A 21,053-nucleotide genomic window follows, 5' to 3' on the forward strand; every position below is an offset into this window, starting at 1 on the left:
GTGCCAAAGAAAGGGGGAAAGAACCAAATATTATATTCTGGTAGGTCAAAGATGCACGTTTTAAGTAACTTTCAAGTTAACAAGGGAAAAAAAAACACAATAAAAATTAGCACCCAAAGGGGGACAGGAAAAGGCACATAAAACAGGTACAATAAACAGAAAGCGCTTACTAAGATAACAGATTAAACCCAACTATGTCCATTATCTTGTTAAATGTTGTTGACAAAATGTCCCAATTTTAAAAAATATTATCAGACAAGATTTTTAAAATTCCAACTGTCAACAAAATTATCTAAAACATAAGCACAAAGAAAGATTGAAAACAAAGGGTACAAAAATATATACCTAAGAAAAGATAGTGCAGCCGCATGAATATTAAGATAAAAAAACTTGCCCTAGCCAGTTTGGCTCAGTGGATAGAGCGTAGGCCTGAGGACTGAAAGGTCCCAGGTTCAATTCCAATCACGGGCATCTCCCCCGCCCAGGCCCTGGAGGAGCTCCTGAAGGAGGCAACCAGCCTATGTGTTTCTCTCACATTGATATTTCTGTCTTCCACCTTCTCTTAAAAAAAAAAAAAAAAAAATCAATGGAAAAATATCCTCAGGTGAGGATAAAAAAAAAGGTAAAATTTTACTTCTAACGATACTTTTGCCTTTGTGAGGAATACGATGACTTTAAGTCCTTTAATTTATTTATTTATTTATTTTTTTTAAAGAGAGAGGGAGAGTGAAACATCAATCTGTTGCCTCCCATCCCACAACCTGGTCATGGGCCCTGAGCATGTGCCCTGACCAGGAATCGAACCAGCCACCTTTCAGTGCACAGGATGACATTCAACCAACTGAGCCACACTAGCCAGGGCAAATGGAATTATTTTAAAAAACAAAATTGATGAAAAAGATATGTCATTCTAAGCACGTATGCACCTAATAACATAACCTCAAGATATATAAAGCAGAAATTACCAAAACTAAGGATATTAAATACATTTATCTTGGTAACCAATACAAGCAGCAGACCAAAAGGGGGAAAAAGTTTAAGGATGTGGAAGAATTTAACATGATTAGTCAAGTTGAACTGACAATCGCATGTGCCCTGGCCGGGTACCTCAGCTACTTAAGAGCCTCATCCTGATATGCCAAGGTTGCGGGTTTGATCCCCAGTCAGGGCATACAGAAGAATCAACCAATGAATGCATAAGTAAGTGGAACAACGCCCCGGCCAGTGTGACTCAGGTGGTTGGAGCATCGTCCCATGCACCAAAAGGTTGCCAGTTTGATCCCTGGCCAGGTAATCTATGTGTTTCTCTCTCACACCAATGTTTCTGTCTCTCTCTCTCTCTCTCTCTCTCTCTCTCTCCACCCCCCCTCTAAAAAACTAAGTAAGTGGAACAACAAAGCTCTCTTTCTCAAATCAATCAATAAAAATAATAAGACCCTATTACATCCACATTATTTCCAAGGATACACAGGACATTTACAAAAATTGATCATCTCTTTGGTCATAAGCTTAAAAAATACCATGAACTTTAATTAAACAGTGTTCTGATCACAATGGAATTTAGAAATCAATAAAAAACAAACAGGCAGACAAGAGAGGATTCTTAGAGTAGCGAAGCTATTCTGTATTTTACTACAATTGTGAGTACACATTACATATCTGTAAAAACCCATTGAATATACACACCTAAAGTGAACCCTAATGTAAACCATGGATTTGGGATAATAATGATGTGTCAATGTAGGTTCATTGATTGTAACAAATGTATACCAGGTGCAGGGCATGGGAGGCTGTGCCTGTGTGGGATCAAGGGATTACAAGAAAACTTGTACTTTTTGTTCAATTTTGTTGAGAACCTAAAACTGTTCTGAAAAATAAAGTCTTAAATTATTTTTAAGGTTTATCTAAGCTAATAAGTATACCAGTACAATGGGTACAAACAACCCCAGAAATTTTAGTTACTTGAAACAAATTCCCACTCCCTTCTTCGACTGCTCTCCCCCACCCTCTTCTTTTCTCCACCCTGGTCCTTCCTCTCCTCTTGGCTCACAGACAGACACATAAAACACCCGCACTGCAGAAAGCTCCATCACTGGCAGGAGGAAGATGTGGCAAATCTCACTATTGCTCCTAGAAGTTTGTGTGACAAGTCTTTTCTGCTCACATCACTGGTAAGACAAAATCACACGGCCACACTCAATTTAGGAGGCAGGAACCAGAGTAAGATTCTACTAACCACCCAGTGGGATGACTAAAATTAAAAAGACAATGTCAAATATTGGTGAGGATATGGAACCACAATAATGTATTCGCTGTAGCAGAAATTGGTATGTCTACTTTGGAAAAGTCTGGTACTATCTATGATGTGACCCAGCAATTCTACACAACAGAAAAGCATGCCAGAAACATGTGCCTGAATGTTCACACCAAGTCCAGTCCACTCACGTAAGTCCCAAACCAGCCATGAAAGTGGAAATGAGGTGAGCCCCTTAGACCAGTGGTCGCCAACCGGTGGTCCACCGACCACTGGTAGTCCGTGAGGTCCGAAAGGTTGGCGACCGCAGCCTTAGACCACCTGCCATGGGGAGCTTCACCTACCATGCGAGCTTAAGTGAATGACTCAGCTGCTCTGCTGAATCCATCACCATCCTCCCCCGAGCCCCATGCATACCTCACACACTTTCTAGTAGGAGATGCTAAAGCAAGATACGAGGATACCTCTTACCCAACTTTGGCTGAAGGACTTCTCACTGGCCTTTCTCAGAACTGCACTGTAGCCCTAGCCAGTTTGGCTCAGGGGATAGAGCGTCATCCTACGGACTGAGGGGTCCCGGGTTCGATTCCGGTCAAGTACACATGCCCGAGTTACAGGCTTGATGCCCAGTGTGGGGCGTGCAGGAGGCAGTTGATAGATGATTCTGTCTCATCACTGATGTTTCAATCTCTCTCTCGCTCTCCCTTCCTCTCTAAAATAAATAAAAATAAAAAGAACTGCACTGTGGTCCTAAGACTTTTCCCACCAGACATTTTCTCTATTCCTTCCTCCTGCACATGCATCAAACCTGGCCTCAAGCCCTAGCTGGGTTTGCTCGATGGATAAGTGCGTTGGCCTGCGGACTAAAGGGTCCCAGGTTCAATTCCTGTCAAGGGCACATGCCCAGGTTGCGGGCTTGATCCCCAGTAGGGGGCATGCAGGAGGCAGCCAATAAATGGTTCTCGCTCATCATTGATGTTTCTATCTCCCTCTCTGAAATCAATAAATTAAAAAAAAAAAAAAAAAAAAAAGCCTGGCCTCACCTCCCTCAACACAGCTAATTCTAATCCCAACTTGCTCTCTTTTTGTTTTAGGGGGACCTGAACTAACAGTCTCAAACTGGAAACAAGCTAATACTTAACAGGAGAATGAATACACATGAGAAATACATGAATAAATCATACATGAATAGAGACTACAACTGTGACCACATAAAATGTATGATGAAATGAATGGTAGTTCCACAGCTGGTGTGTCACACACCATAGATGTGTCACTACGTCTGTACTTATAATATACTAGAGGCCACTGGTGGGGGGGAGGGGTCCCTCAGCCCGGCCTGTGCCCTCTCGCTGTCCAGGACCCCCTGGGGGATGTATGACTGCTGGCTTAGGCCCACTCCCTGGCAGTTGGACATCCCGAGTCCTTAACTCTGCTGTGGAGGCCACTGCGCTTGCCAGCCGTGAGCCTGGCTTCTGGCTGAGCAGTGCTCCCCCTGTGGGAGCGCACTGACCACCAGGGGGCAGTTCCTGCATTGAGCATCTGTCCCCTGGTGGTCAGTGCGCATCATAGCGACCAGTTGTTATGCCGTTCGGTCTATTTGCATATTAGCCTCTTATTATATAGGATTTCATAATTTTTTGAAAATTAAAAGAAAATACAGGACTGAAGTCAACAGTCCTCAAACCAAAGGTGAATTTACTATATTAACTCAAATTAAGAAGCTATTTGAAGCTAAAGTGTTACTTTCTTACACAGAGCCCTCCTCCCTTCTCCATCTGCCCCATCCCCCAGAGGTAACCACTGGTAAGACTTTTACAAATCTAATAAAATATTGTTGTGCAAATATTTAAAGCATAATACAAGTACACGAACATCTTAAAACACACATATGCATGCATACAATATACAGTGCTATACAACTTGCTTCTCATACTAAATGTTATGTTTTCGATGCAGTATAGTGAATTTAGAATGGATATAAAGATCACTTATGCCGAAACCGGTTTGGCTCAGTGGATAGAGCGTCGGCCTGCGGACTGAAAGGTCCCATGTTCGATTCCGGTCAAGGGCATGTACCTTGGTTGCAGGCACATCCCCAGTAGGGGGTGTGGCAAGAGGCAGCTGATCGATGTTTCTCATCGATGTTTCTAACTCTCTATCCCTCTCTCTTCCTCTCTGTAAAAAATCAATAAAATATATTTAAGAAAAAAAAAAGATCATTTATTTTATCCTGTTAACCCCAATACACTTAAACATCCATATCTGCATATTTGTACAAATGCATCTATACAATAAATTCCTAGCAGTGGAATTGCTAGGCCAAATAGAGCATGTGCATTTTAAATTAAGTATATATAGTGAAGTCACTTTCCAAAAATGTTCTACCAAATTATAGTCCCACCAATGACATAAATTATTTAAAGGCCATGTAGTGCTCTAGCCAGGTGGCTCAGTTGGTTGAAGGATCATCCCATACACCAAAGGCTGCAGATGTGATTCCCAGTCAGGGCACATACCTAGCTAGGTTGCAGGTTCGAACCCCAGTTGGGGTGCATACAGGAGACAATGAATTGGTGTTGTTCTCTCATTGATGTTTCTCTTTCTCCCTTCCTCTCTCTCTAAAATCAATAAATATATCCTCGGTTGAGGATTAAAAAAAAATTAAAATTAAAAATAAAACCCGGCTGGTGTGGATTGAGCGTCGTTCCATGTATCAAGAGGTCACCAGTTTGATTCCAGGTCAGGGCACATGCCTGGTTTCGGGCTAGGTCCCTGGTAGTGGGTGATGCTTCTCACTCATCAATGTTTCTATCTCTCTCTCTAAAATCAATAAAAAGATATTTTAAAAATAACAACAATAAATGCCATGGGCCTGGCTGGTGTGGCTCAGTTGGTGGGACACTGTCCCATATTCTAGAAGATTGCCAGTTTGATTCCTGGTCAGAGCACATGCCCATGTTGTGAGCTCAATCTCTGGTAGGGGTCATGCAGGAGGCAGCCGATTGATGTTTTATCTCTGTCCCCCGCCCCCCCCCTCTCTTTTTCTCTCTCTCTAAAAATCAGTAAAAATACTTTAAAAAAAAATTAAAGGCCATGTATTTTAGGTAAAACTTACTTCATCAATAATATTCCAAAAATTGTGAAAAAATAATTATAAATGGGAAGTATGAGATTGCACTTATTTTTTAACTGTGTCAATTTAAAGGAAAACTTTAAACAATACCAGAGTAAACAAGAAAATGACCAAGTTGTAAACCAGAGATTAATTCTAAATAAAAAAGTGACTGCCACCCTAGGATCCAACTATCCCCACTGCATTTACATTCAGCAGTCCAGTGCCAGTCAATTCCTGCTGTGATTCCTGCCCTACAGAAAACAATGACCAGTGCTCTCAAGAAAACTGAGATCTGGCCATGGACAGTGTGGCTCAGTAGGTTGGACACTATTCAGGGCACAAAAAGGTTGCTGGTTTGCTTCTAGTCAGGGCACATGCCCAGGTTGTGGGCTCGATCCCCAACAGGAGGCAACCAATCAATATTCTGTTCTCATATCAATGTTTCTCTCTCTAAAAAAGAAAACCAATCAAAATATATATATTTTAAAAACACTGGACTCCACTCACAAATGTCTCATAGCTGTGGGATAAGGCATGAGCACTGAATCGCCCCAGGGTGGGCATGACAAATCCACTCCAACACTCCAGTCTCCCCAAATTTATGAACCCTTCCTCTATGGTACACCAAGGTAGTTCTAGCAGCTCAACTCTGCTTAATTAGCACAGGTTACATTTTGAGAGGTTTCAGGTGCAACAGGGGACCTTTGCAACCCCTCAAGCTACAACACTGAATGCAGCAACTCTGCTTATAGGCCCATATCAATAAATTCAGTCTAACCCAACTTGAACTCCTTCCACCATTATCTCACATCCTTAACCCTTTGCACTCGCTTGCTTTTTTCTCGATTCCTTTATTCTAATGCTAACCATGTCGAGTCACACTCGACATTCGAGTGCAAAAGGTTAAGATTCATTCCCACACATACTCCCCAGGTTCTTAACTATATAGTGGCAAACCAGACCACCTTTTAGAAGGTAGCACACCTCCTCATGGGTCACATTTTGCACCTCACCCTTTTTTGCTCAAACCTTTATTGTTGAGGGTATTACAGATGTTCCCCTTATGACCCCCAATGCCCTCCTCCACCAGGTTCCTGCCCCACCCGAGGCCTTCACTACTCTATTGTCTGTGTCCATAAGTAATGCATTTTTGCATGTAAGATCTTTTGCTAATCTCTTCCCCCTCCCCACTTCTGTAATTTGTCAGTCTATTCCATGTTTCCATACCTGATTCTATTTTATTCACGTTTATTTATCATGTAATACAGGTTTGCTGGTGATGAACTCCTTTAGCTTTTTCTTGTCTATGAAGCTCTTTATCTCACCTTCAATTTAAATGATAGCTTTGCTGGGTAATCTTGGTTGTAGGTTCTTGCTTTTTATCACTTTGAATATTTCTTGCCACTCCCTTCTGGCCTGCATAGTTTCTACTGAGAAATCAACTGACAGTCATATGGGTGCTCCTGTGTAGGTAACTAACTGCTTTTCTTTTGCTGCTTTTAATATTCTCTCTTGTCTTTAATCCTTGGCATTTTAATTATGATGTGTCTTGGTATGGGCCTCTGTGGGTTCCTCTTGTTTGGGACTCTCTGTGCTTCCTGGACTTGTAAGTCTATTTCTTTCACCAGGTATGGGAAGTTTTCTGTCATTATTTTTTCAAATAGGTTTTCAATATCTTGCTCTCTCTCTTCTCCTTCTGCCCCCCATGATGCTAAAGTTGATATACTTAAAGTTGTCCCAGAAGCTCCTTACACTATCTTCATATTTTTTACTTTGGTTTTTTTTGCTCTTCTGATTGGGTGTTTTCTGCTTCCTCATTCCAAATCGTTGATTTGATTCTCAGAATCCTTTACTGTTGAATCCCTATAAATAATTCTTAATTTCAGTTAGTGTGTGCTTAATTTCTGACTGACCCCTTTTCATGTCTTTGATGTTCTCACTAAGGTTCTTGAAATTCTAAGATCCTTGAAAGTCTCATTAAGTCCCTTGAAGGTCTCATGAGTAACTGTATAACAATGGTTTTGAACTCTGTACCCAGTAGTTTGCTTGCTTCCATTTCTTCCATTTGACATGTTTGTCTCTGCATTTTGGATGCTTCCATGTGTTTGTTTCGATGTATTAAGTAGAGCAGCCTTGTGCATTAGGTATCCTGTAGGATCTGGTGGCTCAGCCTCTAGGTGTGCCCCTGTGTGGGCTGTGTGCACAGTCTTGTTGTAGTTGAGCCTTGATTGCTATTTGTGTCACTGGGAGGAATTGACCTCCAGGCCAATTGGCTGTGAGGACCAACTGGGACTGCAGTGGAAGAGCAGCTGTGCAGGAGACACCCTTATGGATCAGGACTTGGTTCAGTGGGGCTTTGGTGCTCACTGAGTCTGCCCCTTGAGTGTGTCACTTGTGGATGTGTAGAGTTGTAATCTAGCATGGTCTGAAGCTGTCTACCGGGTACACTGGCTCTGGTGCCTCCCAGGAGGTGCAAAGTCAGCCACTGCCTAGGGCCACCCAAAGGAGCTACAGAAAGGTCAGCAGATGGCTCCTTCTTGTATTGGGCTTGTGAAGAGCCCAGACAAGGTCCAGGTATAAAGCAAGGCAGGCTGGTGTTAGTGTTGGGTCTTGGGCCTTTTATTGATAGGTTTGGGGCACGCTGATGCCAGCTGCTGCTTGTTTGAGAGATTTTAGCAAAGTCTGAAGCCTGAGTCAGGACAGGCCATTCATATGGAAAAGCTGCGGCAAACAGCTTGGGTGGAGCTGCAAATTGGATGGGGCAGGTTCTCAGGGAATCACTAGGGTAGAGAGACAAGTGTGAGCCAGGCTGATAGAAACTCGGATATGGCTGCCAGTCAGCTCTGCGATGGGGGAGGTCCCAACACAGGAACAATGACTCCTGCGAGGATCCCTATCTGGGAGAAAGCCACCCCAAGTTCCTACTTAGATGTCATACAGTCCAGTTCCTCCCCATACATTCCTGGGTTCCCCGAAAGTTGCCCAGAGCTGGAACTCAGAGGGATCGAGTCCTAGTAAGTTCATGGACCAGCCCTTTAAGAGGAACACCTGGGCCTCCAGCAGCCTCCGTGTCACTCAGCCACAATCCCTGCTGGTTTTTATAGCCCAAAGTTACAGGGACTTCTCTTCCCAGCTCTGGAACCCTGGTGTGGGGCTGGGACCTCTTGTCCCTTGGGGGAACGGGGGGCCTCTGCAACAGAGATATCCCTCCTGATTAAAATATGGCCCACATGGGTGTTGTACCAGCCCATTCAGAACCTCCACACCTCCTACCAGTCTTGATGTACTTTCTTCTTTACTTCTCTAGTTGTAGGACTTCCATTCAGCCAGCTTTCAGGTGATTCTGAATGATGTTTGTTTTGTATTTTAGTAGTAATTTTGATGTGGTTGTGGGAGGTGATGAGTACCGGCATTTACTTACCTACTTCGTCCTCCGTTGCACCTCACACTTTGAAATCTGCTGGGACTATCCTAGGAGAGGCCAATTACAGGTTTTTCAGGGAATGGAGATTAAGTTCCTCAGACACCAAATGTAAAGACTTTCTACTATTGGCAAAGGTAGTCCAGCAGAATTTAGGGTTTCAAGGTTTCCAGGTTAATCACAATCTGACCATATGCTCTTAATTCAATTTTCAGGATCCCATTCCTTACCAATCAATGCTTTCACTTACAAACTGGGAGTTCAATTTGTACTTTTAGGGCAGACACAGAAACTCACTTTATGTAGAACCTGAGTGGGGAAATTTAAAACCCAAATTTATCATTTCGCTTTGTAATGTTTTAACTTAGCTGAATCACATTCCCCAGAATTTCCTCTCCTGCTTATTTCTGGTTTGGGCAGGCCACAAGAGAGAGTCTTGTGCAGCAGGCAGAGGGCACAAGCAAATGGGCACTCACTGATCTTCCAATCGACCTCACTGATTCAAGGCATGATTTGGCCTGCATCAGCTGCAGCACCTGCTTGTACCTTCCCTTCCCTGAGCTCCTCTGCCTCCTAAGCCAAGTGTGTGTAGTTAGCTCCATGACAAGGGTCCAGCTCTTGTAGATCACCCACACAACCAAGGTCACAGACAACAGAACTAACACAGCTTTCAACCTGGCCTGCTGTGACCTCTAGCTTGTTCATATTCTCTTCCCCACTACATATCCATCTTCCATCCCCAAATGCCTGCTCTGTGAACATCAAAGTCCAGCATCAGCCATGTAGATAACAGCCTTATTGTCTATAAGCTGCTCCATCCGCTCCTACACCTTAACTCGGGTCCCTAATAACCACTGATTGAGAGACCTCTATGCAGAAGACCAGGCATAAACACACAGCCTGCACCTTCCCATAAACAATTCTAGTTACTGTCCAGGGGGTTTGAGCACTCACAAACCAGGCATTGAGCAAAGGAGTATAAAATAATTATGAGCAAAAACAGGAACAGTCTCTGTTTTCATTAACCTCAGCCTTTTTGGGAAAATAAAAATTCACCCTAGCTGGTTTGGTTCAATGGATAGAGCGTTGGCCTGCAGACTGAAGGGTCCCAGGTTCAATTCCAGTCAGCCAATCAATGATTCTGTCTCATCATTGATGTTTCTATCTCTCTCTCCCTTACTCTCTGAAATCAGTAAAAGTATATATAAACGCAAAGAAAAATTCATAAATTAGCACTATAAATTTGATAAGCATCAGGGAGAATAGCAACGTCTCTAATAGGAGGACTTGACTTCCTCCTATTGATCAAAAAAATCTTCAGCAAATGGATGGCTGTTTTAGTAGGTATGAGGGTTTCCTGGACTATTGTCTCTACCTTTATTGGACAAATGTACAAACTCACACAAAAAAACTTCATGCAAAAGCTGTATTTGAGACAAGCTCTAAAGACTAGGAATAATGAAAGAAGGACAGAAAAGCATTCCAGGCAGAGGAAAAGAACAAGTGCCACACTCCCTGGTGGAGGAGATGATGGCACAGGAACTAGCAGAAGGACTAGCATGGCTAGAGCTAGAAAAGCAAGGGGAGATATAGTGCACAGTGAGGCGCAAGTCCCAAAGGATGAACACTGCCCTTGAGGCCATGTGATGTAGTTCTGTCTTTAAAGCAATAGGAAGCCATTGAGAGTTTTAAGTAAAAGGGTGACATAATGAGATCTGCTTTTTTTTTAAATGTAATTTTTGACATTACCAGAATTACAAACATATTGACTTATTACCCAAAAATCAATCTTAAAGCTATTCCTGAACAAATACAAAACAATATATCCACAAAGTATTCACTGAAGTGATAGAATATAAACAATCCAACTGTTCATCATTAGGAGACAAATACTAAAGAATAAAAAAGAGCTCATATGAAATCATCTCCAGAATATATTAAGTAAAAAGGAAGAAACAAAACAGTGAACACAGAGTTCTAGACTTTAAGAAAGGAAGAGAAATAAAAAATACATGTATGAACTTGTATTTGCAAAAATGAAACACTGGAAGAATAAACCAGAAACTAATAAAAACGGGGCAGGAAGGGAACAGGTACAAAGGACAGGAATGGAAGGCTGTAAACATACCTTTGTAATACAGCCTTAACTTCTAAACCACATAAATGTTTACATACTAAAAAATGCATTACATAAATTAAAACAATCCTTAAACGTTAAGAATTTCGTGCAAATAAACCAAACTAATAGTCAAATCAGTAACATAATCAGAGAGAAAATATTTTAAAATGATTTTGTAATTCAGAATGTCAACTATACATCCTTATGTGGATAAGTTTTAAGAACAAAAATAACTAATAAAATATAAACCTACAACCATTTTTATTAGTGTTTTAAAACGACTATATTTATATTGTAGTAAAAGAAAAGTAACTAATATTGCTAAAAATGTAAATTTTCAATGGTATGAAATGGAAATATCCATAAAATCAAAATGTATTTATCTCAAGTCTGTCCAGTGAAAACAGGGGCATCCCAGTAGCAATCAGGACGCACACCACCAGGTTCTGGTATCTAAATTCCACTCCAGATAAAAGAGGTTAAATGAATCAGCTGATAGCACTGTATCTGCTCAGTGTTTCTGGCTGTATTGGGTTTATTTGTGAGACTGATGTAACAATAAAGTGAAATCTTCCCCTCTGAAAAAATAAAAAAGAACCAGCTAACAGGTACTGGGCAGGAAAAACACAAAATGTGTCTCAGACACCTTGCGTCAGGAACAAGAAACAGTTCAAAGATGAATGGAGCTGCATCCAAGGGAAGAAAACTACCTTGAAAGGACACCACCATACCCAAGTTAAGACAAATGGAAGAAACAGTGATTACTACTTGGTTAAACGCACTGGATACACACAAAAAACATGTGTCACAGTGATGCTCAAAAGAGAAAAAGAGCAAAAAGAAACAACCAACTAACCCATATGCAGTCAAGAGGATATTGTTATCACTTCTGTCAGGATATACAGATAGATGTAAAGATCATATATACAATATATAGATCGTTTACAAACATATAGATCATTTTCGGACAGATCAAGAAATTAAACCTAAATTATAAGAATATAACTATAAGCAAAGTGATCAACTTACTATAAACAAATATAATCTAAGTTGTTGTTTTTTAAAGTTGCTTTGCCTTTTAAAGACACTATTGCAACTTGAAAACATCTAAAATGGAATAAAATGCTTTACTCGTCTTTTCATTTTCACTCTCAACATTTGATAAAATCATACCCATATTTTATCCAACATCTGGATAAAATAATACCCCCAAACGTCAACACATTTGACGTTCTATTGACTCCAGACCAATTCCTCCTGCCTCAAATGACTTCACCGGCCTTCCACAATAGGCCAGACTCTGGAGACAAGAGATCCTACACACTCACAGTCCTCCTCTCCCCCTTCATGTTGTTCAATGCCTGTCCATGGTTTCCCCCACCTACAGGATAAAACACTAACTGCCTTAACGTGATATGTATAATTATTTAAAATCTGGACCCAAATTCATTCCTAGAAAAACGGGCCATCCCAAACTACAGGTGGCATCAGCAGGGGTGAACATCATCATCATGATCAACACCCACAGGGCACTTACTACATCCAAGAGCCACTCCACTGAAATTACACTTGATGAAGTAGGTGTCCCCATCCCATTCTACAAATAAACACAACATCCAAAGGAGTAAAAGATAACGAGGGCCATGTTTTGGCTGGGATTCAAACCTAGGATTGCCTCAAAACTTTCTTCATGCCTTTTCGCCTGCTATCCCTTCCATCCTCTCCTACTCTGTATTCTGTGGGGGCATCATCACCTTCTCTTTCACAATACCCTCTGCATAAAATGTCCTCATTATATATGTACATGAAACCCTTAAGGTCTCCAAGGGCACATCTTTATTATGCCCATACATAACTTGTTCTGGAAAAGATTTATGGCAATTTTAGGATCATAAACACCTAATAAAGATTTCATTAAAAATTAAATTAAATATGGGGGCACAACAAAGAACCTGTTTACTTCAACATGAAAAAAAATCATGCTGATAACTACAGCAAAGTTCAAAAGAGCCTGGCCAGTGTCACTCAGTAGGTTGAGCGTTGTCTCATGCACCCAAAGGTCGCCAGTTCGATTCTGGCCAGGGCACATGCCTGGATTTCAGGGCACATGCCTAGGTTTCAGGTTCAGTCCCTGGTTGGGGTACAGGTGCATACGGGAGGCAACCAATCAATGTTTCTCTCACATTGATGTTTCATTCTCTCTCTAAAATCAATAAAAACATATTTTTAATATATTTTTAATTGATTTTACAGAGGAAGGGAGATAGAAGCATCAATAATGAGAAAGAATCACTGATCGGCTACCTCCTGCACACACCCTACTGAGGATCGAGCCCACAATCTGGGCATGTGCCCAGACTGGGAATCAAACCATGACCTCCTATCAGTGATGGGCAACCTTCTGAGCTTGGTGTGTCAAACTTCGCCAAAAAACTGAGCATAACTCAGGTAGTGTGTCACTTTGAGGAAAAAACTAACTCCAAGACTCTAGTCGCAAATGTTTCATCCTCGGCATGCGGCCGAGTGTCATCAGAAATGGCTACGCGTGTCAGTGCTGACACGCGTGTCATAGGTTCACCATCACTGTCCCCAGTTCATAGGTCCACACTCAACCACTGAGCCACGTCAGCTGGGCAATAAAAACATATTTTTAAAAAATAAAAATAAAATAAAAACAATAAAAGTTCAAAAGAAGGGGAAGAAGTCAACAATGTTTGGCTTCAGCTGCTTTTTTTTTTTCAGACTGTAAACGCTACAGTCTATGTAATTCTCATAAAAGCCTTATATAACAGGTTTCATCCCAGTCTACAGATGGGGAATCAGAAGTTCAAAAAGGAAAGGTGAGCCCTGGCCAGGCAGCTCAGTTGGTTAGAGCATCATCCCAATACAAATTTTATTCCTCAACAAAGGTTAGGGGTCCAATGCCCAGTCAGGGCACATACAAAAAACATTCAATGAATGCATAAATACGTAGAACAAATCCATGTCTATCTCTATCCTTAAAATCAATAAGAAAGAATAAAAATATTTTTTTAAAAAGGGCTACATGATGAATCAGCTATGTGACTTTGGACCAATGGGGCTGGATTTCAACCCAACTCTTCTGAGTTGAAAGGTCATTCTATCTCTATGTCCAACTCCAAAGCTCATCTCCTTTTCACAATACCATAATGTCTTCCAAACTGAACAAAATACTTGGACAAAATAATTGATTCCCATCTTCCAATTTATTCTTTTCAAAGAGAGAGGAAAACACATCTAATAAGCATAAGGAAATATTTACATGAATATATATTAACTGTTTTCTCAGCAGTTAATTAAGATCCTAACAGCTAAACCAAAGAAATACCAAACAGCATTATTTTTAATCTCTAAATAATCCACATTAGTAACTTCAGAAACAACAGTATCTTTTTCATGTATTTCTAACATACCAAGGGGAAAAAAGTTAATTAAGGTATGCAGCCATAAGTTGTAACTGTGCAATCAGGTAAGTAATCCAGTAGTGAAAACACTGTAATTAAATTCCTTGTAGGTAGGACATCAAATAATTCATAATTTCTCATCAATACAGTAAAAGCCAAATCTGATGCAAAGGCACACACAAACCACATCAACCTCTCACTTCAAAATGAAAGGAGAGGCAACATTATCTAAAATACACTGTAAGGACCCCCCATGACCAACATTACCTAGATTTCATGGGTGTTAATAGATAGTACTCTAAAAACAAAACAAAAAGAGATTTGGGGCCAAATATGGAAAACACTATTTCTCACAGCCCAAATGCAAAAATGTGAATTGTGACCCTAGAAGGAAATGGATAGCATTGTTTCCCAAACTTAGGTGACCAAGGAACCTTTTGCCTATCCCCGTGGTCGGCAAACTGCAGCTCGCGAGCCACATGCGGCTCTTTGGCTCCTTGAGTGTGGCTCTTCCACAAAATACCACTGCCTGGGCGAGTCTATTTTGAAGAAGTGGCGTTAGAAGAAGTTTAAGTTTAAAAAATTTGGCTCTCAAAAGAAATTTCAATCGTTGTACTGTTGATATTTGGCTCTGTTGACTAATGAGTTTGCTGACCACTGGTCTATCCTATAACAGCTCCTAGAACCACAGATGCTCCTAAACTTACAATGGGGTTATATCCCAATTAATCCATTATAAGTTGAAAATATCATAAATCGAAAATGCATTTAATACACCTAACCTACATCCTGGCTTAGCCTAGCCTATCTGAAATGTGCACAGAACACTTACATTAGCCTACAGTAGGCCTATTATTTTTTTAAATATATTTTTATTGATTTCAGAGAAGAAGGGAGAGGAAGAGAGATAGAAACATCAATGATGAGAGAGAATCCTTGATCAGCTGCCTCCTTCACACCCCCTACTGGGGATCAGACTGCAACCCATGCATGTGCCCTGGCCGGGAATCGCATCTGGGACCCTTCAGTCTGCAGGCTCTATCCACTGAGCCAAACCGGTAGGGCAGTAGGCCAATTATCTTGAGCTTCATCTTTCTCGCCAGAAACCGGACACAAAGATGGCTGTTTTATATACATGATGGAATGCAAAAACCCAAAACAAGGTCCTAAAAACACTGCCAACATAGTTCACTGTAGAGTACTGATGTGATCAGGTGCCTGACTGGGAGCTGCGGCTCACTAGCCCAGGAACAACTCAAAACTCAAAATTTGAAATCCGGTTTCTACTGAACAGGAATTGCTTTCACGTCATTGTAAAGTCAAAAAATCATAAATTGGGAACTATCTGAACTGTCACAAAGATTCACCTTCAGTAACCAACACTAATTCAGATATTCCAGAACTAAGTAAATACTGTTACTGTATTCTGAATTGGTAATTAAAGGTATGGTAAGAAACAGTACTAGTGAAATTCTCGGGATCATCAAGTCTTTTTAAAAAATCCTAAATTGAACGTAAATTGATGACCAGAGACACTCTTTCCTTATTCATTTCACAACATTTTAACAGTAGCTATTTCCCTACTCAAAATATTAGAAATAAAGAAATTTTATTTTATTCCTCACAAGAAACTGATGCCTACTACTGATAATCCTGACGTTTTGTGCAACCTTTACATATATTAGCCTGATAATAAGTGTTCTGTAAATTAGTAGCTACTACAATTTTTTGGTTTGCCCATTAACTAGGAGAAGGGAGTTGGGAGGTCTCATTTCACTTAAGCCCCATCTGTAATTTCGCAAAGTTCATAACCCCTTAAGTGTTCACACACTCAATTTGTCCTAGTCTTCATCCCCAAGTATAGGTTTTTTCACTTCCTAACAAAGCTATGTAGAAAACAATTACTGTATTCTCCCTTTACAACGACCCTTCCAGAAAATGCCAACAGAAGTTATACAGGTATTACCATACCTGTAGGTATGTCTACTGAAGTCTCGTTAAGCAATGTAATCCTTTAAAACACTGAAACGTTTATCTCGAGTTGCTTTGTGACGTATAGGTAAAATAATCCGCACTTGCCACTTCAATGTGCAGGAAAAACCCTCTCCAAAACCCGGAATCCGAACCACAAGTCAAAGGAAGCAAATTGGCATAAAACAACTGCATAAACAGATTTGGGGTGCCTATGTCGAGGCACATACTGCGGAGACCGTCACCAAAATCTATTCCAGTTACAGAAAGGGGGTCGCACCCCCAGTGGAGAGGCAGGCAGACCCGAACCCAAGGCACTGCGCAGTTCCCGCGTCACGGGGTTCTTCTCCACAAACGCTGCGGAATGCGCTCAAGGTCATCGCGAGGAAAAGTGCGAGTGTGTGCGAGTGCACCGACCTCGCCAGCCTCCCGTCCCGCGCAAGGCGCCTAGGGCGCGGGATGCCGCGCGGAAAATGGGGCGGTGGGCGTCACGGGAAGCCCCAAGCGGCCGCCTTCTCCGCCAGGCCCACCGCCGAGACGCACGGACAGCGCCGGGCTGCAGGTTACCACCCGCAGAACCTCCTCCCCTCCCATCCCTTCCCAGGGGTCCCACCGGGTCCACGCGTCGCAAGGGATCCCGCACCGCCTAGGCACGGACTCCGTAGGCCGTCCCCGCCCCTCCCCACCCCACATCTTTTCTCACCCTTCCCCACATCCTTTCCTCCCTCCCCTTCCGCCCCCCAAGACCCAGGGGACTGGTACCTTTCCCCCTTCCTCCAGCCCCTCCCCCGCCTGGGGGTCCCGTTTCCCATCCCCAGCCCGGCCCGCGTTATGCAACTCACCCCACCGCCCCCGCCAGCGCCCGCCGCATCGGTCCCCCTCCCCAGGTCGCACCGCCCGCCCGGGGCCGCGGCGCCCGGAACAAAGCGCGCGGAGCTGCCGGGCCAGGGGCGGCGGCCATGTTGGCGGGGGCGGTGAACAAAGGCGAACGGCCGGAGGCCCCCGCCCGCGGCCCGGCCGGCAGGGGGCGCTGTACAGGCGCCACTCGCTGCCCGGACAATGCGCCGTGGCCCGCCGCTCCCCGGGCGCCACCGCCCCTCAGCGAGCCCGCCGCGCCCCCGCTCGCGACGCCCGCTCCCTTGCGGCACACGGCCTTACCTGTCGGCCACTGAGGCCGCTGTCCTCAGCCCGCGGGCCCCGCCGTCCCGCGCCGTGCTCCCGCCCCAGCCCGACCGAGCCAGACGGCGCCGCCCCGCCCCCGCTCCGCCGCCGCCGCCGCCGCCGCCGCCGCCCGCCCTCGGCCGCACGGCGCACGCGTACTGCGCTTGTCGAGTGCGCCGGCCGCGCCGCCCGGCCTCGGCCGGACGGACCACACTGCGCAGGCGCCCCAGGCGGTGGGCGGGGCCTGGAGCTACTCACCTGGCGGCCGGATGGGCGGGTCGGGACGGAGCACTGCAATGCCTAGCGGCGGGGCGGGGCCCGGCGGGCGGGCGGGCGGTGGAACGGGCCGTCACCTGCGGCGGAGCCGAGCCTGACACAGCCCACCTGATGGCGGGGCAGCGAGGCGGGGCTTGGATCTGCTCTCACTTAGCGGTGCGGGGCTTCAGGGGCCCAGGTGCGTGCCGGGAAGGGGCGGTATTCGGAGCGGGGCGGTCCGAGAGCCCGAGTGGGCGCTACCGACGCCCAAGTAAGGCCTCCAGGGAAGTTTCGACTGTTCGCTCAGTGGGAGGCCCATAACGGAATGGCCAGCTCGCCTTGTCCTTGGATTAAAGCAGCAAGTCGTCCTGCGGCGTGCGCGCTGCCCTTCGGAGGAGGCCGGACCCTGGCACAAGGGTGTCCTCGGTCTGAGCCGTGGCCCCATCGACGGCTTCCTTCCCGCGCGGACCCCTCCGCCGCCCCGCGCACCGCTGCTCGGACGGGGCCTCGTCCGCTCACCTGCCCCACCTGGAGCGTAGGGCTTTAGGGAGGCGTCTGCAAGACCTGACTTTCCCCGCATGCCCGCCGCCACTCGCCCGTCTCTCCAGAGATCAGGGGCCAAGCATGCCCATGGCTACCGCTGAACTTGTTTGACTTTATTTCACCCAAGGCGCCCTTTAAGCGTTAGGGTAGGTGTTTGCAGGAGGAGGAGGGAGAGGACGGAACAGTTTTGACTCCTAAGGAGTTGAGTGCGGGACCTGGGGGCTGACTCCCGCGTTTGAATCCTAACCCTGGCCAGTGTTCTCCCCTTCGTCCAAACTTGGTTTTCCTCCACAACCACCCCACCCCCACCCCCAGCGTTCTCTCTTGACACCTCCCTCCCCCCTCCTCTTCCCCCCCCCCCCCCCCCCCCCCCCGCCAGCCGGTGTCCTCCAGCCAGTCCCTGGCCAAACGTGGTTCCTCGAGCGCAAAGGCACAGCCAGCCAGCCACCGCGTGATTAACTGCCTCCTCGCGTGTTGGGTTGAATGACAGGACTTACTATTGGAAAGCACTGTGTGTACTCTAACCTCAGCACACTTGTTAGTTAGCAGTGCTCTTGGGGTTTCACTGGCACCTTTTCTCCCAAATAAGATGGCTACTGCTACGTGCCTGCCCTGACAGTGCTCATCTCGGATGACGCATTGGCTGGCAGGCGCAGGAAGTTCACAGGCCAACTAGAGGACCAATTTAGATCCAGACAAATGAAAGTGAATCTCCTACTTAGCAGGAAGTACTGGGATTTGTGTGTTTAATGTTGATGGCCCAGACAATAGTGGAGCATTTCAGGAACAAGAAGGAATGGTGCCAGGGAGTCAACTGGTTGGAACACTTCAGTAGCTCCCTTGGTTTTTCCGCCTCTACATTATTGACTTTTGGGGTCAGATAATACTTTTTCAAGGGGAATGTTTGACAGCATCGCTGGCCTCTTTCCACTCAGATGCCAGTGGTACACCCATTCCCTCAACGGTATCACCACCAAAATGTCTCCAGACAAAGCCAAATGTCAAGAGAACCCCTGGCTTAAATGCTGCCTCTAGTAATGGTCGTTAGAGCTATCAAGGCCGAAGAACTCAGCCAGCCCTTCGTTTGAAAGGGCCACACGCCCCAGGAGGCTACAATTCTTGCTAGAAGTATCTCAGTGTTGGAACAGCATTAGGAACAATGGAATGTATGCTCATGCAGCCCTGTGATTTACAAACATACTTCCAGTCTTCAATAAATGTTACGGCTTTCACCGCAGAAAAATAAAAGTATCTCAGCTGCCCTCTGAAGCCTTAGCATACTGAATTTCAAAGTGGGTTTTACATCACCCATGTATAGCTGCCAAAAAAAATGTTTAAAGTAAATCTAGTCACAGGGAAAATAAGACAAATCCAGATTGAGAGCTTATCTGCAAAATAGTTCCACCAGACTCTTTAAAACGTCAGTATCACGGAAAGAAAAACGGAAAAGTTAGAGAACCTCTCCACAGGAGACCACCAGCAAATCACCCTACAGCTGGTTGAAGGAAAGAAGCTATGAAGGAGATGGGGGGCAATTGGGGAACTTTGTGAGGGGAATATGCATTAGAAAGTATTATGGAATCATTAAATGCTTCAGTGTTATGATGGCTGTTGATGAGAATGCCTTGTTATTAGGAGAGGTGTATGCTGAATTACTTGGAGTAAAGAGTTCTCCTGGCTACAACTTTCAAATGACTCAGAAGCATCTATTTTATAGAGACATAAAGCAAATGCAGCAAAAAGTTAACAGAACTGGGTGATGGGTATATGTGTGTTCATTGAGCCTTTTTTTTTTTTTTTTACAACTTTACTGAAAAAATAATTTTTTTTCAAAATAAGTTGTAAAAGTGGAATCCAGTTATTTTTTTAATTTCTAGGATGCTAAGTTTCCCAAACTGCCCCTGCTTTCTTCCAATTTGCTAACCAAGCATTTCCAGAAACAAATATACAGTTAATTTCTTTACAGTTTCTTAACCACATTGCGTCAGAAAAGCCTACCTCTTTTTTCCTCCTGCAGGAACTTTATTGCTGGCAGGAGTTCCTCTCAAGCCTGGAGCTGAAATTGCCTTTAGCTCAAAAGCAATCCACATACCATAGAGGCATATTTTTGGGGCGACTCATTCTGAACCCTGCATACTGGCTCTCCCACCATGGCTCCAGAGAAAATTGTGGTTACACTGACGTGGGAATCCTGAGAAGATGGTGGGCACACCAGAGCAAAGGTCTCTACTGGTCCTAATCAGGCACTGGGCCCGATCTCTGACAGAGCCATGTTGATACACACTCCACAGGAGGAAGCACAAGGCCCAGGGCAGAGGTGACCAGAGCCTCCCTGGAGGGGCAGCAGTGGGACCAGAAAGGGGAGAAAGGAGTAAGGCGGGCGGAGAAGGGCAGAGTGAGCTGTGCCTGGACCACCTCCAGGTGTTTCCCCCGTGGGGCTGCAGGAGTAGGAATGGATTCCCCAAGCCTCTTATCACCCTCCTTCACATTATCTCTTCTCACCCTCCCAGAGGACAGACTTTGACGCCTTTCCCTGCTGTATCTCCACTGCCTAGATTAGAGTCTGGGGAAGAAAGGGGCTCATTAACAACTCTACTGAAGACCCTTGGTGGTCTCTAGATGGCTTCCCCAGGTTTGCTCCACAGTTTCAATGCTGAAGTTATTCTTCCAGGGAAAGTAACCTGTTAGGAAAAACAGCCAGATTTACCCACTGCAGCCATTACCACCAGCTACTCAGGCAGGCCCTGGAAGAGACACACCCAGTTCTACGCCCCTGGCCTCTAACC

The 21,053-nt window shown here is 44.6% G+C and overlaps 1 protein-coding gene across 5 annotated transcripts in view; it reads right to left on the reverse strand.

Annotated features, from left to right (window-relative positions):
- Nucleotides 1-17,583, reverse strand: part of SPIN1 (spindlin 1) — a 94,016-nt gene extending 76,433 nt beyond the window's left edge. For 2 of the 5 annotated variants that reach the window (XM_054726900.1, XM_054726902.1), the window contains exon 1: nt 17,467-17,583. The gene's annotated coding sequence lies outside the window, so the exon portion shown is untranslated. Of the gene's footprint in view, nt 1-8,793; nt 8,835-16,308; nt 16,333-17,466 lie in introns of those variants that run through there. The other 3 variants (XM_054726905.1, XM_054726903.1, XM_054726901.1) reach the window with 3 other exon arrangements.
- Nucleotides 17,584-21,053: the final 3,470 nt, after the last annotated feature.

The sequence above is a fragment of the Eptesicus fuscus genome, chromosome 15, assembly GCF_027574615.1.
Source record: "Eptesicus fuscus isolate TK198812 chromosome 15, DD_ASM_mEF_20220401, whole genome shotgun sequence".
Lineage (NCBI taxonomy): Eukaryota > Metazoa > Chordata > Mammalia > Chiroptera > Vespertilionidae > Eptesicus > Eptesicus fuscus.